Genomic DNA, 15291 nt, shown 5'->3' with positions numbered 1-15291 from the left:
CCTTCCCGGTAATGAAACAGGGACACGGAAAAACACACTTACAGAAATTCTGTCTGCCAGCCATTACTTGATCAGAAACACGGTATCAGGAAAACAGCGCTTACCAGAACGAGCAGAAGCTAGCGTCTTGTCCATCTCGCAGCCATTTGTAGCTTCCTGTTTACGCAACGTCACCCGCCGATGACGTCACGTCCCAACGCCTATTGGTCAGATTACACACGTGGTTCAGAGCGCGGTCACGCAGAGGGCTTCCCATAGCATTTCGACGCAGCTCGAGTTACGAAAGGGAACATTATCTACATTCTGACAACCAAAATGGATCAAAGAGCTGATCAAATTGATATGGGAGTCAAACAAAACACTCTACAAATTAAAGGACTTAAAAAGTCACTTGATAACTGTTATCAAGAAATCGCTGATTTGAAAAAGGACAATGCTTGTCTTAAAACACAGTGTGTGGAATCTCAAAAAAAGATTCAAGAAATGGAACCGAAGCTGAATGATGCTGAGCGATACAACAGGCGATGGAACTTGCGCCTTTACGGAGTCGTTGAGAGATCAGAAGAAGACATTAAAGTGCTTGTGAAAGAAATGTGGAGAGAGATCCTTCCAGAAGCCGAGTGCACACTTGTGACAGGTGCCATCGATATAGTCCACAGGATTGGTAAACCTCCAGAGATGAAGAACAACATCACATCATGACCAGGTTTCTTTCACGGACTGCAAGAGACTTGGTCTGGTGATTTGCCAAAGCTAATGAATATCTACAAAGAAAGCATCTTCTCTTCAAAGAGGATCTGACTGCTGCAGACAAAGAAGCACGCACCAAGTTATGGCTTCTTGTAGAAAAGGCACGTAAAGAGGGAAACAGAGCATACTTTGTAGGTGATAAGGCTTACATAGTTAAGGAAGAGGTTCGAGTTACCTAATGTTTCATTAACTGGAACATATATTAATCGGAGCAAGTAACTTTCCTTATTTTCGATTAAGCAACAGCCGACTTATGTAGGCTATATTGGTAACAAGTTATAGTTATGTTAAGAATGGCACCTATACAATCTACTTAAAAAATGTTTGAAAAAGTGTATATGACGGTAACATATGTAACGGTAGATATTCTGCATTTACTGGCTGTTACATTTTCATTGTATATTGCAGAGGATTATATAGAAGATATTTATGTGAAAACAGCAAGTTAAAGACTATAGTTTAAGAATTTATTTTTTTGTTATAAAAAGGACAAGTTTAAATATTTCAGTTTTTTTCGATTAATGCCAGAGGTTTACGTGATCTTTTGAAAAGGAAATCATTATTTTTATATAGTAAAGGAAAGGGTTTCGATTTTTATTTCATTCAAGAAACACATTCTTGTAAGGAAGATGAGAGGTTCTGGAGAAGTCAATGGGGAAATGACATATGGTTTTCACATTTCAGCACTAGGTCTGTGGGGGTCGCTATTCTAAAAGGAAAGTTCAAGGGTCAGGTTCTTAGCCACAAGGGTCAGGTTCTTGTTTTTCACAAATATCGAAATTAATCTGAAGCAAATTAAAAATAAATTTCCCTTGGCAAAAATAGAATGGGGGTGATTTCAATAGTGTATTTGATGAAGTTATGAATCGATGGCCATCAAGAAGCAATGAAACTCCTTGTGAAATCAGTAATGTATGTAACCGTATAGGTTTAGTTGACATTTGGTGCCTCAAAAATCCAGACAAAAGAATATATACATGGAGCAACAAAGATTATTCCAAACAATCACGCATTGATTTCTTCCTAATATCACATGAACTGGAACAATATGTCCAGACTGTTTCTATAGAGCCGTCAGTTTTAACTGACCATAAGAGTATATCAATTTTGATTAATATGCATGGTTCAGCTGAATTTACACTAACAAGGGGTTATTGGAAGTTGAATAAAAATCTTATTAAATGATGATAATTTTAAAACAATGGTATCAAAGTAGATAAGCACTGGTCTCAGGCTAAAATACTGAAAGTTTATGGGGAACATTGGGAAATAATGAAATGCAAAATTAGGAACCTAATTATTTTAATGGGGAAATCGATTGCTTCAGTTAAAAGACAAAAAGAATATAATGTTATAAAAGAAATGATGCACCTGTTTAGTAAAGGTGATTTGAATGCACAGGATTTGATGGATGTATCATCATCACAAGTACAATTGTTGTAACAAGTACAACATTTATCAAGAAAAAGCAGAGGGTGTTTTTATCAGGTCAAGACATAAATGGTTGGAACATGGTGAAAAAAATACTAAGTATTTCTTTCATTTGGAGAAAAGGAATGGTGAATTGACTTCTGTAAGCAAGTTGTTAATTAATAATACAGTCACAGAGGATGGAAAAAAGATATCAAAGATTGTTAGTTTTATAAAGACCTGTACTGTATACTTCCAATTTTGTATCTCCTGATCTGAATGACTTTCTGGATAGTGTTACAGACAAGGCCAAAGTTATTGATGATTATTTTAGATTGTTTTGTGATGGTGATTTAAGATTAGAGGAAGTTAAAGAGTGTATTGACAACCTCAAAGATAATCATTCTCCAGGTAATGATGGACTTGTTAGTGAGTTGTTAGTGCTAGCTCCCTTTTTGTTAGCTGTCTTCATAGAATCTGTTGAAAAGAACGAATTGCCCGATTTTTTAAGACAAGGCGTTATTACATTAATTCCAAAACCAGAAAAAAATACTCTATATTTAGAAAATCTGAGACCCGTTAGTCTATTAAATAATGATGCCAAACTATGGGCTTTAATTTTTGCCAAAAGACTAAAAAAAGGTTTGGAAAATATTATAGATGAGGAACAGACTGGACTTATTCAAGAAAGACACATTAGTAATAATATTAGATTGATCCTAGATATGATAGACAATCATTATGTCTTAGATGATAGTTTTGTCTTTTTTATTGATTTTCACAAGGCATTTGATACCATAGAGCAAAACTTTTTATTTATTTACCAGTTGTTTTCAAAAAGCTATCAAAACTCTATACAAAGGATGTATTTTCTGTAAAATTAGCAAGGGGGACATCTGGAAGATTTGAAATAAAACGAGGGATTAGACAGGGATGTCCGATCTCGCCCTTTTTGTTTTTATTAGCAACACAAATAATGGCTCTTCACATTTTCAAGGAATTACAACATTAGGAAAAACATTTGTGTCAGTTTGCAGATACATGTTAAAGATAGGAATGAAATCAGTAAAGCAGTGAAATTCATAAAAGATTATTCAGATGTATCAGGGCTAAGAATGAATGTGAATAAGTCAGTTCTGTTTCTTCTTAAAGATTGTCATTTACCCAATATCTGTAATATTCCAATTGCAAATCAAATAACATGTCTGGGAGTTGTTATATGTAAAGACGAATATCTGCATAATAGTTTAAACTTTAATCCAATTATAAACAAAATGAATAAGAATTTTAATATGTGGTTACAAAGGGATTTGTCAATTCAGGGGCAGGTGCTTTTGTCAAAATGCGAAGGAATCTCTAGATCAGTGTGTCATTATCATTAGACTTTCCCCCTAAAGTTACCAAACAATTAGATAAAATACTTTTTGATTTTATTTGGAAAAACAAGCCTCATTATCTGAGAAAATAAATTTTTATGCATTTCCAAAGATTATGGTTTAGAGGTGTTGAGTTGTGATGCTTTAAACAATATATTTAAAATGAATTGGCTTTTTCAATATTTAAAAATTAAAGATAGTATTTGGAACTCCTTTCCCAACTAATTGGGTGACCCAAGTTTTATTAAAGTGTAATTATTCAATCGAAAAAATATCGGTTAAACTTGCAAAATTTCCTAAACAAGCTCTCATGGCATGGACACTGGCTGTTATGCGGAAGCCGAGGTAAGCAAATGAATCAATGTTTATTCACCAAACCGGGCATGTAAACACAAAAGCATGCAAATACAGGGATATATCCGGTGGTGCGTTCCGTGAACGCGGCCCACAAAGTCCCGAAGTGGCGAAAGGCAGTTCGTGCAGGTATAAATCCACAGGTACGCTGGAGGAAGCGCGGCGTAGAGCAGAAGCTTAGAGACGTGTTGCATCCAGCGAATTCCTATAGAATCACTAACGCACACAGGGTATTGTTGGGCGTGAGGGATTTATGTGTGTGAGGTAACGAGTGTCAGGTGAACCAAATCAGTAGACTGGCGAAGGTCTCCGTGCGGGCGGGACTCGCGTGGTGGAAGAAGCAGGGAGCTCCCTGACTCTGGCCTATAAGCATAACTTTTCACCTAGGAGATATTATATATACAAAGACACCCTATACAAATATAAATCTCTCTCTTTTTAATACTGGGTTGAAAACAATATTATATTAGTTAGTCAGCTTTTAAATAATGATGGAAATTTATTGACATATAGAGATTTTTTGGAATAAATTTAAAATACCAGTTAGACCTAAAGAATTTACTGTTGTAATGGATGGAATTCCCCAAAAAGTACTGATACTTCTGAGGAATGCATTACAGGAGGAAGATCGAAATTTTACAGATATCAAGGGTAAAATATTTATTGGTAATACAAATATTTTACAAAATAGAATCTCAAATATTAAAATATTTATTTAAAATATTAATTAAATATTAGGAATTTACTTAATAATATTGCTTATCCTCCAGCTATTTTTTTCTGGTCTTCTGTGTTTGAGGATGTGAATTGACGTAAAGCTTGGGGAACGGTGGATACATTCTATGTTAATAAGAAGTCTCTTTTAAAATAATGCATAGAATAAACCCAGTAAAACATGTGCTGGAACGTTTTAAATTAGATATTGATTACTCCTGTAATTTCTGTAAAGGTGAAAAGGAAACTAGTTTTTTTCATTTGTTTTTCCATCGCATACATACAAAAATATTTTGGATTGAGGTGGAGAATTTAATTAAGAAAAAATTGAACATTGAATTGCAGTTGAGTGGACTGGATATAATGATACACTTTAATGATCACGGGATTGAAAAAAAGAAGGCATATTTCATACAATTGTTATTATTAATGGGGAAATTTCACATTCAATAAATGAAGTGGTCTGACTCCAAACCATTTTTTTTACTTTATAAATGACTTCAAACTTTATTCTTCTGTTTTGTGTAATTGTCGAAGCAAAAAGGCATTTCGAGCTTATAATATTGTAAGCAGATATGAGAGGGTAGCTCCCTTTTTCCGTTTCCTTTTGTTTGTTATAATTTTGTTCTTGTCCTCTGGCATTATTATTTCTTTTATTTTGGTTGCTGTGTGTATGTACATTGAAGAACAAACATCTCATTGTATTGTTGGTTTATGGCATTAATAAAAAGAAAAGGAGGCAACGCGGGCTGAACAAGAATGACGTCACCACGCAAGAGACATAGAACGTTTTCCAAAAATGCCACAAATAAGATATGAAACAAAATAATAAGGTTTTCGTGAACAGATTAATACTAAGTAAATAAATAATAACATAATTTACATAATAACATAATTTGTTACATAATACATAATAACATAATTTATAATATAAACTTATATTAACATTCGTCACACATATATTTTTAAGTAAACAATGTTGTGTGTACCCAAAAATGTAAGTACATATAACAACGGTTTTCTTGTTAATTTTAAGTCATTTTAAGTCGTGTGTGTGTGTGTGCGCGCGCGCGCATGTGTGTGTGCGTGCGTATGTGCGTGCTTGTGTGTGTGTGCAAGTGGTTAAAGTCTGAGCTCCTTTTCTCTGAAACTTATAGAACTCTACAAATCTCTCTCCTGTTGTGTAACTTCACTTTCTCTGTAAAGCCACACCTCATCTCTCTGTTACACAATAACACACTGAACCAGGAAGTTCATTTCATTCAGTTCATACAAAACTTATAGATCTCTCTCTCTCTCTCTCTCTCTCTCTCTCTCTCTCTCTCTCTCTCTCTCTCTCTCTCTCTCTCTCTCTCTCTCTCTCTCTCTCTCTCTCAGTATTTCAGTAGATCAGGATCAGTTCAGCTGTCCAGTGTGTCTGGATCTCCTGAATGATCCAGTGACTATTTGACTATTTCCTGTGGTCGCAGTTTCTGTAAGGTGTGTATTAATGCTCACTGGGATCAGGAGGATGTGAAGGGCATCTACAGCTGTCCTCAGTGTAGAGAGACTTTCACTCCAAGGCCTGTTTTATACAGGAACAACATGCTGGCTGAAGTGGTGGAGAAACGGAAGAAGACTGAACTCCAAGCTGCTTCTCCTGCTCACTGTTACGGTGAACCTGGAGATGTGGAGTGTGATTCCTGCACAGGGAGAAAACACAAAGCCATCAAGTCCTGTCTGGTTTGTCAGGCCCCCTGTTGTGAAGATCATCTTAAACCTCACTATCAGTCTCCTGCCTTTAAGAAGCACAAGTTAGTTGAAGCCTGTGCAGAGCTCCAAGAGAAGATCTGCTCTGAACATGACAAACTGATGGAGATCTACGGTCGTACTGACCAAAGCTTCATCTGTTACTTGTGTACGATGGATCAACACAAAGGTCATGATACAGTTTCAGCTAAAACAGAAAGAACTAAGAAACAGGTGAGAACTGGATATTATTATTCTTTTTTAAGTCAATTTCTACAAATTCTATTTCTAATCTAATTTCTATTGAGGTGATCTGATTGGTTATATGACAAAGATTCTGTAGCTTCTGTATAGTGTTGAAGCTTCTTTAAGACACATTTATATGTACTTTATATTTATATATACACACACACTACAAATTCTAATTTAAATTCTAATTCAGTCTATTTTAACAATTCATATTGACTCAAAGCAACTTTACAGAAGTACAGAAACAGAAGTAAGAAATAAATATATATAATAATAGAAGAAAAATAAGAATAAAAATAAATGAATACATACAATTAAAGTTTAAAATGAATTTAAAATATATTAATGTAAAATGTAAAATAGTATATATCTACATATAACATACGGTGTAATACCAGTAGAAGATGTTTAAGGTCATTTTCGAATACATACTGGGAATCTTCTGCTCATAGTTTGGTCTAGATATATTTGTCCTGATCCAGGTTGAGGAGCCTCTGGTGGTAACCAGGAGAGTTCCCCCTGGTGGGACTCCACATCATCACAGGGCACCATGTTAAGAGCAGTCTGATATAAAGAGATCAGCAGGAAAGAGGAGGGTGATGAGTGTGATGATGTGTGCTGGGGACAATGATTGTAGTTTCTTATTTAATTACAGCTACAATTCTTTGTATTTTACTTTTATTTCTATTAATTAAACCTATTTTATTTGGTCTCAGAATGAGTTAAAGGAGGATCAGATAAAATCCCAGCAGAGGATCCAGGAGAAGCAGAAGAAGGTGCAGGAGCTAAAACAGAGTGTGGACATTATTAAGGTGAGGAGGAAACTGAGAGATTCACATAAACACACACATTATAGAGTCACTGTGAGAGAGAGAGTTGATCTTTAAATGGATCTGTGTGTGTGTGTGTGTGTGTGTGTGTGTGTGTGTGTGTGTGTGTGTGTGTGTGTGTGTGTGTGTGTGTGTGTGTGTGTGTGTGTGTGTGTGTGTGTGCGTGTGTGTGTGTGTGTGTGTGTGTGTGTGTGTGTTTGTGTGCGTGTGCCTTTGTGTGTGTGTGTGTGTGTGTGTGTGTGTGTGTGTGTGTTTGTGTGCGTGTGCCTTTGTGTGTGTGTGTGTGTGTGTGTGTTTGTGTGTGTGTGTCTGTGTGTGTGTGTGTGTGTGTGTGTGTGTGTGTGTGTGTGTGTGTGTGTCTGTCTGTCTGTCTGTGTGTGTGTGTGTCTGTGTGTGTGCGTGTGTGTGTGTGTCCTTACAGAAGTGTTCACAGGCAGCAGTAGATGACAGTGAGAGGATCTTTACTGAGATCATCAGCTCCATGGAGAAAAAGCGCTCGGAGGTGACGGAGCTGATCAGAGCTCAGGAGAAAGATGAAGTGAGTCGAGCTGAACGACTCCTGAATCAACTGGAGCAGGAGATTGCTGATCTTAAGAGGAGAGTCACTGAGCTGGAGCAGCTTTCACACACACACGATGACATCCACTTCCTCCAGGTAACACTCACTGTCTGATCTACAGAGGGCGCTGTTCCTCACAAAGTTTCCTCCTAAAAGCTCATTACAGCAACAAGAAATGTTCCTGTCTGAGATCACAAGTGTGTCTTTGTTCTGATTCAGTCTGAGATTCATTCGTTCCTCTCGTCCACTTTTCTCCTCCTCTATGATGTGTTTCCTCTCTGTAGAGTTTCCCGTCTCTCTGTGTTTCTCCTGGATGTGGACTCACCCAGCTTCACTGTCAATCAACATCTCTCATTTGATGGAGTGAGGAAATCTCTCTCAGATCTGAAAAAACGAGTCGAACAAATCTGTGAGGAGGAATTCAACAAAATCAGACCACAAGGTGAACAAACATTGTTTCTGTATCACAGTAAAAAGAGCCATAAAATTCATCTAACAGAAATAAGAAGTAAGCAGGAACAAGACTACAGAAAATCACACTGTATTAGCATCAGTCTTGTAAATGACATCAAGATTTAGCAGACAAACAAAGTACAAATCTTACATTTGTGGACAAAATCTTAGCTGATGAATAAATTGAGATGGTGACTTTGTTGACGTCTGAAATAAACGTGAGGAAGGAAATTTTTCACATTTACACTTTAAACTGTTTCCACCTCATTTTTCTGTCTCCATTTTGTCTCTGTGTCTCCATTTTGTCTCTGTGTCTCCATTTTGTCTCTGTGTCTCCAAAGCTGCAGCAGTTCAGATGATTTTACCTTCAGAACCAAAGAGCAGAGAAGATTTTCTGCAGTGTAGGTTTTACACACACACAGATACAGACACACACACATACAAACACACACAGACACAAACGCATACAAATACACACACAGACACAAACGCATACAAAATACACACACACACAAACGCATACAAACACACACACATGCACACACACACACACACACACACACACACACACACACACGCATACACAGAGTTAAAATGTCTGTATTGTTGATCTAGATCTGATCCATGTTTATAGAGCTGCATTAGGAGGATAGAAACACAGACAGGTGTCTCACACACACTTATTATAAATCCTGTGATTAACATCTAACATGTGGTAATTTTATTACTGTAGATTTCTGTTATCTGACTCTGGATCCAAACACAGCATACCATCATCTCATTCTGTCTGAGAAGAACAAAGTGGTGAGACGGAGTGAGACACAACAGCAATACTCTGATCATCCAGAGAGATTTGACTCCTGGACTCAGGTGTTGTGTAAGGAGAGTGTGTGTGGACGCTGTTACTGGGAGGTGGAGTGGAGCAGTGATGTGTACATATCAGTATCATATAAAGAGATCAGCAGGAAAGGACGGGGTGATGACTGTGGGTTTGGATGCAACAGTCAGTCCTGGAGTCTGGAGTTTTTTTGTTCCTCTGTCGCTTTCTGGCACCAACAACATTGAGACTGAGCTTCGAGGTCCATCATCCTCCAGAATAGGAGTGTATGTGGATCACAGTGCAGGAACTCTGTCCTTCTACAGCGTCTCTGACACCATGAGGCTCCTCCACAGAGTCCACACCACATTCACTCAGCCTCTATACGCTGGAGTCTGTGTGTGGAGTAATAAATCATCTGTGAGTTTTTGTGATCCAAAATAAAAAGTTAGTAAAAGTGCTTATAAAAACTATAAGTGAGGTGTGAGATTTATTTTGTCCCTGAGCTACACTTTGTGTGCAGAAACTGGAATGGTAATGAATGCAGAATGTAGAAACAGACTATTTAACTGTATGCACTATTAGGATGGGTTTATTATAGTTGATATAAAAATGTTCAATGTCTCCTCAGAAATAATAAACTTTACTCAAACTGCTCTGTCTTTCTGTGCTGCTTGCTGGTGGAAACACTGGGTAAATAGTGTTGGTGTGTCATTTGGGAATGAATCGATTCTTTGAATCCGTTTAACAAATCGGCTCTTGAAAGTTTTGAAACCTTTGGAGTCGTTTAAAAGAAGCAATTTGTCGATTCTCTCATTCGGCTCAAAACATCTCTTGAACGTTTGGAACTGAAGAGTCGTTTTTGTGATTGAACAGGAAAGATCAATCGATACTTTTTTTTTTCTTTACTCCTGAAAGTAACTCAGTATTTTTTGTTCATTCTATTGAAAAGGTCAATAATCGATTGATGAAGGAGTTTCTATAAAATAGTAATGTTCGTGTAGTTTCAACAGTTTTTGTATGTGAGATTTTTATGATTAATGCACTTTATTTTAAAGCACTAAAGCATAAGAGCAAAACTTATACTCTGTGCTTTCTCCTTTTTCTCTTAGGTTTCAATCCATTAGCTGAGATTCACAGTGCCTTCAAAGACTGATACAAAGACTGATACAAAGACTGATACAAAGACTGATATAAAGACTGATCTTTCTCTTTCTTTCTTTAATCCCTTCTTGTTAAGCGTTTAGTGCCATAGAGCTGCTTCACAGTAATGTCTGTACTGACTGCCTTCTGATGTAACTTTAGTCTTTTGTGTATTCTTTCTGTCATTTAAATTTTAAAGTTTATTTTAAATGAATGTGTTCCTTTTTAAACTATACACTTCAAATACACAAGAAAGATATTTTTAAAAATCAGACAAATGAATCTGACTCTTTAAATCTACACTTGTCCTTTAAATCCTTTTGACACTGTAAGATTTACTGCATATTGTGATGAATGGTGTTAGTGGGTAAAGAAGTGAGAACAGAAATCATTCGTACTGACGTTCAAAAGATGAATCAGTTTGTGAAAGCAACATTGAAATGCAAATGAATAAAGATGGTCTTACCTCGACAACTCAAGTGTCGTTCATGTCTGTTCACATCATCACAGCTCTGAACCACACACACAAACTTTAAACTGAACGCCAAATCACTCCCACAATGCAACACGTCAACAGTATAATAATGTATTACAGATCAAGTGGCTAAAATATAAGAAATACTGTACATTTACATACATACATCATACATACAGAAATACTGTAACTTAATGTCTGCACTGTTTTTTGTCCTGCACTGTCTTTTGTCCTGCACTGTCTTGCTTGTCTTGTCCTGCACTGTTTGCACCAGGTTGCACAGTTGCACTTTATGTGGCTAAGACTACTTACATGTCCTTAGCCCTGTCTTTGTTTTATGTAGCACCTTGATCCTGGAGAAACGTTGTCTCATTTCACTGTGTACTGCAACAGCTATATATGGTTGAAATGACAATAAAAAGCTTCTTGACTTCTTGACTTCTTGACATTTACAGTCATAATAAAATACACAGTATGACAATGTTTTATGAAAATACACCACAATACTGTTAGGAATTCTTTGTAAATTTACAGTAAATACAGTGTATGTCAAGTCATGTTAAGTCATGTCATGATATATATCATGTCATGTTATGTTAAGTCATGTTATGTTATGTTAAGTGAAACAGGATATGACAGTAGATTATTTTATCCAAAAATGAGTGGTCTCAAACCTGAAAAATATTCCCTCCCTGCAACTTCACTTGGAACATTACAGCACGTTATTAACTGGGTCAAAACCGACCCTAACAACACAAATGTCATAATTTTCAACAGAGCATTTTATAATTTAGTAAAAAAAAAAAATTATTTATATTTTTTTTTAAATAGAGTGTCCTGACAAAGTCAAAAAGCCTTGTTGCAATAATCAAATTTATGTGGTACTTAAATTATGCATTAAAATTTCAAAAACGGGTCAGTGCTGACTGACCCTAACACGAGGAAGGTTAAACGGGAATTTTTTGTAAGAATGTTTATGTTGTTATTGTGTAAGAATGTTTACGGTGTTATTGTGTAAGAATGTTTATGGTGTTATTGTGTATGAATTCTTATGGTGTTATTGTGTATGAATGTTTATGATGTTATTGTGTATGAATGTTTATGATGTTATTGTGTATGAATGTTTATGTTGTTATTGTGTGTAACATACTGAATTATGTTTTACATATATGGGGTTATGAGGATATCTAGTGGTTATCTGATACAATGATATCCAGAGTCATGTTTTGTTACTGAAGTCAGTAAAATAAAGTAATGTGAAGGAGCAGCAGCTCTTGTCCGTTTGTCTGTCTAAAGAACAGAACATGGTGTCAAAATAAAACTGATATAAACGCAGAAAAAGAGGACGGCACAGTTACAGCCACCACCACCATTGTTTCTGCAATTAAGTCTCTCAGAAAATTGTAAGAACTGGATACAGAGGTTGGAACTTTTGTCGCTAGCTAGCAGAGAATTCTGAGACGGTGCAGTGTGCTAGATTTCTGTACGTGGCCCACGTGGCGTGGGAAAAGGCCATAAAAGTATGGAATACATTTGAGTTCTCAAAAGAGGAGAGAAATAAAATACAAGTACTAAAAGACAAGTTTAAAAATTACTGTGAGCCTCAGAAAAACCTACCATACATCAGACAAGTGTTTTTCACGAGATCACAAAGGTCTGCAGAAACAATCGACATGTACGTCACTGATCTGAAAAGCAAAGCAAAAGACTGTGAGTTTGGTGATCTGCACCATTCATTAATTCCTGATAGGATTGTATGGGGCATAAGAGAGGATCAACTAAAAGGCAGACTTCTAAGAGAAACGGATCTCACAGTAAAAAAGGACATAGATATTTGCAGGGCCAGCGATATCACGTCGAGTCAGATGAAAGCACTCAATGATGAAGTAAATGTACACAAAGGTGAATCTATAAAGCCAAAGAAAAGCGACACCAAATCAGAGCAGACGTCAGTGATGATAAAGGAATGCAGCAGAGTACAGAAAATGCCCAGCCTTCGGGAAAACATATAAGTCATGTCAGAAGAAAAATCATTTTGCAAAGATGTGTAATACCAAAGACCTGCAGAGTCAGAGTAAAAGAATGCATGTGATTGAACAAGATGGTAACGTGTTTATTGGCAGAGGTGGGAAGTAACGGAGTAAAAATACTTCGTTACTGTACTTAAGTAAATTTTTCTGGTATACTTTACTCCACTATTTAGTTTTTACTATACAACTTTTTACTTTTACTCATTACATTTTTACACAAATATATGTACTTTTTACTTCTTACATTTTCAAAACGGACTCGTTACTTTTAGTATTATTCCTTCTCATTGAGCGCTGTTTCCAGCCTATCATCCTATCATTGTGCGGCTTTTTCCCCATGTGACTGGTGTACTGTATTATTTACTGGCTATCAGACATAGACTAAGGATAGCGGAGCTAACAATGAGCAGCACACCTACAAAAGGAATGGCTAATGTTCATTCAGAGGGAGTCACCGATGTTAAAATAACTAACAACGAGGACATTCCTGAACACACATGGCCATATATGAGGGAGATGTTTGTAATAATCGGCGTCAAAAAGGATTCCTGGCGAATGCGTTGCGAATTGTGTCACCCAGGGGGGCTTCTAGCCCTTTTTTAGGGTGGCTTCAGCCCCCTGTGTGTAATCTCAGCCACCCTAAAACTATAAGGATCATTTTTACTTTCATAAATAAACAATAAAAATTACGTTAAAATGCAGGACATGTCATCGATGGGAAAGAAAATTATTTATCAGTTTGATCCGAGAATGATTTTTTTTACTTTGCTTTTACACGTGTGTGTTGTAGTGTTTCAAAAGTGCATCTTCAGCTGTCTGCTTTATTAGAACAGAAAAGCACAGGTAAAAGCACTGCACGCGCAGTCAGAGCTGGAGGCGTTTATCTATAACGTTAATCGGCGGAAAGACGCAAAGACGGCAACCAAAAGCAGTGAAATGTCACTATTCTTATTACCAAAGTTGTCATATAATATATAATATAGAACTCTTCTTGTTTTAAATTCTCACTGAGGGCTATAACCCCCTAAAGATGAAACCCTAGAACCGCCCCTGGTGCCAACCCAAAAAACACAAAGTGCTTAATTTAATTAACATTAATTTTGTCATTTGTAAAACATCACAATAATTTTGAGTTGTTTTCAAGGACAGAGCTGGAATCTCCCTACAGTTTGGGATATAGCCTTGGTGATACACTTGGTATACATTATATTTCCAAAAGTATTGGGTCACCTGACCTTTCCTGCTATATGTGGTTGTTTTCTGATCTCATCCTTACTGAACACCTTTGGGATAAATGTGAACGCTGCCTCCACCCTACCTCACCTACATCAGTGCCTGCCTTTCGAAACACTCTTGTGGCTGATGAACGCAAATATGCATCAGCACAATCCAAAATTATATACACACACACACACACACACACACACACACACACACACACACACACACACACACACACACACATATATATATATATAAAACATGACATCCAGTTACCAGCATGACACTAAACAGGTATTAGTATCGGAGACTTTTTACTAAAGTACATGTCAGAGCCCATACTTCTTTACTTTTACTGGAGTCTTTTTAAAAATGAATATCTGTACTTCTACTTGAGTAAAGGATGTGTGTACTTTTGCCACCTCTGTTTATTGGTACAGTAACAGTGGAAAAAGAAAGCAATGTAATGTCCATCAACTCAAATAAAGAGGATGAACAATGGTTTGAGACAATCCAGATAAACAAGAATGATGTAAGAGTGACACTGGATACAGGAGCTGAATGTAATGTACTGACAGAAAGAGTATACAAGTTGAAAAACATATCAGGGATACTGCAGAGGACAAGCTGCAAACGTGTTACATATTCTGGACACAAGATGGCGCCATTGGTCAAGAGAATTGTGTGTACAAAGGACAAAAATACAAAATCCTGTTTGAAATAATAAAGCATGATGCACCTGCCATTCTAGGACGTGCTGCATGATGAAAAGGCTGTATAACATTGAAAAGAGCAGTGACATTCTCAAGGATTTTGATGATCTATTTGAAGGATTAGGATGTTTACCTGGAGAACACCACATACAAATTGATCCAAATGTCAGACCAGTTGTGCACACACCAAGAAGGATACCTGTATGTCTGCGAGAGAAAGTGGTTGAAGAACTACAAAGAATGGAGCAGATGTGGGTCATCGCAAAGCAAACCGAGCCAACTGAATGGGTCGACATCATGGTAACTGTAGTTACATCCAATGCTGACAGTAGAAGATGTGGTCTCAAGAATACCGAATGCAAAGTACTTTTCTGTGTTAGACACAAATCACGGGTTTTGGCAGATAAAGCTGGATCATAAAAGTTCAAAGCTTTGCACAATGACTAGGCCAATTGGGCGATACCGTTTT

General features: G+C 36.8%; 1 pseudogene; it reads left to right on the top strand.

Moving 5' to 3' along the window:
- Positions 1–3846: 3846 nt before the first annotated feature.
- Positions 3847–9717, top strand: LOC113637737 (annotated as a pseudogene).
- The last annotated feature ends 5574 nt before the right edge of the window (positions 9718–15291 follow it).

The sequence above is a fragment of the Tachysurus fulvidraco genome, chromosome 11 (assembly GCF_022655615.1).
Source record: "Tachysurus fulvidraco isolate hzauxx_2018 chromosome 11, HZAU_PFXX_2.0, whole genome shotgun sequence".
Classification (NCBI taxonomy): Eukaryota; Metazoa; Chordata; class Actinopteri; order Siluriformes; family Bagridae; genus Tachysurus; species Tachysurus fulvidraco.
The sequence above is the reverse complement of the archived record's forward strand: the minus strand, read 5'-3'. Positions and strand labels throughout refer to the sequence as shown.